This window comes from Penaeus chinensis, chromosome 38 (genome assembly GCF_019202785.1).
Source record: "Penaeus chinensis breed Huanghai No. 1 chromosome 38, ASM1920278v2, whole genome shotgun sequence".
NCBI classification, from domain to species: Eukaryota; Metazoa; Arthropoda; class Malacostraca; order Decapoda; family Penaeidae; genus Penaeus; species Penaeus chinensis.
In genome coordinates this window covers 24,961,170-24,963,669 of record NC_061856.1, presented here as the reverse complement: position 1 = coordinate 24,963,669, position 2,500 = coordinate 24,961,170, and the positions used below count along the sequence as shown (strand labels likewise).

Here is a 2,500-nt window from a genome sequence, read left to right as displayed (position 1 = left end):
TTTTCCGCGGTTAAGGGGGTGACCTGCCACTGTCGGCACGCTGGGTTATGCAAACAGATTAGGGTAGATTCCATGTTACTTGGTGTGTGCACTCTTATCGTAGGCCCGTACAAAGGTGACTTTCTTATCACCACGTGATGATTCTCATCTTTTTACTAAACCTTACCGGAACACTTCATCGATCTGCATCAAGCAGAAAAGTCCATTTTTATCTCAGTATATTATGATATGTAATGGTATCGACCCTGTCTATGTGTATGCATCGGATTACGTGTAGATTTATCAATATATTTGGTCACTGCAATTTATGTGACCTTAGTCGTAAAAAGGGATCTTATTCGACTGAAACGAACTAGAGAACGTTTATTTACGAACGTTTATTTACGTTGAAACGCGAAAAGACTCTGGTAATTAGAGGACGTTTTGGGGCAGCAGGTGGAATCTTGAACCAAAGAAGGGATTCGGAAAAGAACGACTGTGCAAGCCTATTCAAATGGCCTAAAAGTGTTTTTTCCATGAAAATTTATGCCAGAAATTGACCACATGCACCTATAAACGCACACACACACACACACACACACACACACACACACACACACACACACACACACACACACACACACACACACACGTACACACACACACACACACACACACACACACACACACACACACACACACACACACACACACGTACACACACACACGTACACACACACACACACACACACACACACACACACACACACACACACACACACACACACACACGTACACACACACACACACACACACACACACACACACGTACACACACACACACACACACACACACACACACACACACACACACACACACATACACACACACACACACACACACACACACATACACACACACACACACACACACACACACACACACACACACACACACACACACACACAGACACACACACACACACACACACACACACACACACACACACACACACACACACACACACACACGTACACACACACACGCACACACACACACACACGTACACACACACACACACACACATATATATATATATATATATATATATATATATATAAATCAATATATGTATATATAAATATATATAATGTGTATATATATAAATATATATGTATATGTATATGTATTCATATATTTATGTGTGCGTGTGTATGCATATATGTATATATATACATATGTATAATATAATGTATATATGTATATGTGTGTATATATGTATATATACATATATACACACATATATATACATATATATATATATTATATATACATATACACATATACACATATACACATATACGTACATATACATATATGTATATTTATTTATAAATATGCATATATATGTATATATTATATATATATGTACATATATATGTATGTATATATTGCATATTTATTATATATATGTATATATACATATTCATATATATATACATATATATACATATTCATATATATTCATATATATATACATATTCATATATATACATATTCATAAATATACATATATACATATATGAGATAAACACATATTTATATACATATATACCCACAAATATATATACATATATATGTACACAAATATATATAGATACATATATACATACATATATGTGTATATGCATATATATACATGTATATATGCATATATATATGTATATATGCGTATGTATACACATATATATGTATATATATAATATATATATGTATATATAATATATATATATGCATATATACATATATAGACATGCGTGTATATATATGAATATATATGGATATATTTGCATGTATACATATATATACATATATATGTGTATATATATGTCTATATACATATATGCATATGGTTAGAGCACTGAACTCCGACCCTCGTGGTCCCAAGTTCAATTCCCCGTCGCGGCGGTCGTAAAAATGCCTGCCCTCTGACTGCTAACTCGAGCCCGAGAATACGACATTATCGCCTTGAGAAGTCAAACGCAGATGTCGTAGGGGAAGTCACCGCCGTGGCACAACCGCGGTTGATTAGGAAGGGCATCCAATCAAGCAAGGGTGGCATTGCCATATAACCTCTCAATAGTGAACTGAGAGAGGCCTATGTCCTGCAGTGGAATGAATGGCTGTTAAAATATATATATATATATATATATATATATATATATATATCTGTATATGTATATCCATATATGTATGTATATATGGATATATGTATATGTAGATATGTATATATATAAGCATATATGCATACATATGTATATATGCCTATATATATACATATTAAATATATATGTATATATGTGTGTGTGTGTTTGTATTAGATCCTCACCTTGCCCGATTGGATACCCTTCCAAATGACTACATGCACTTGTCCATATACTTGCATGTCAATCTGTGTCTCCCTTCCTTCCTTGGCGCCATCCACGCCCGCACTCCTCCTTCCAACGGCTCCATTCCCTC

The 2,500-nt window shown here is 34.2% G+C and overlaps 1 protein-coding gene across 1 annotated transcript in view; it reads left to right on the top strand.

Annotated features, from left to right (window-relative positions):
* The window catches only part of LOC125045820 (methanethiol oxidase-like), a 21,186-nt gene that overhangs the window by 16,172 nt on the left and 2,514 nt on the right, over positions 1 to 2,500 (top strand). The window lies entirely within an intron of this gene.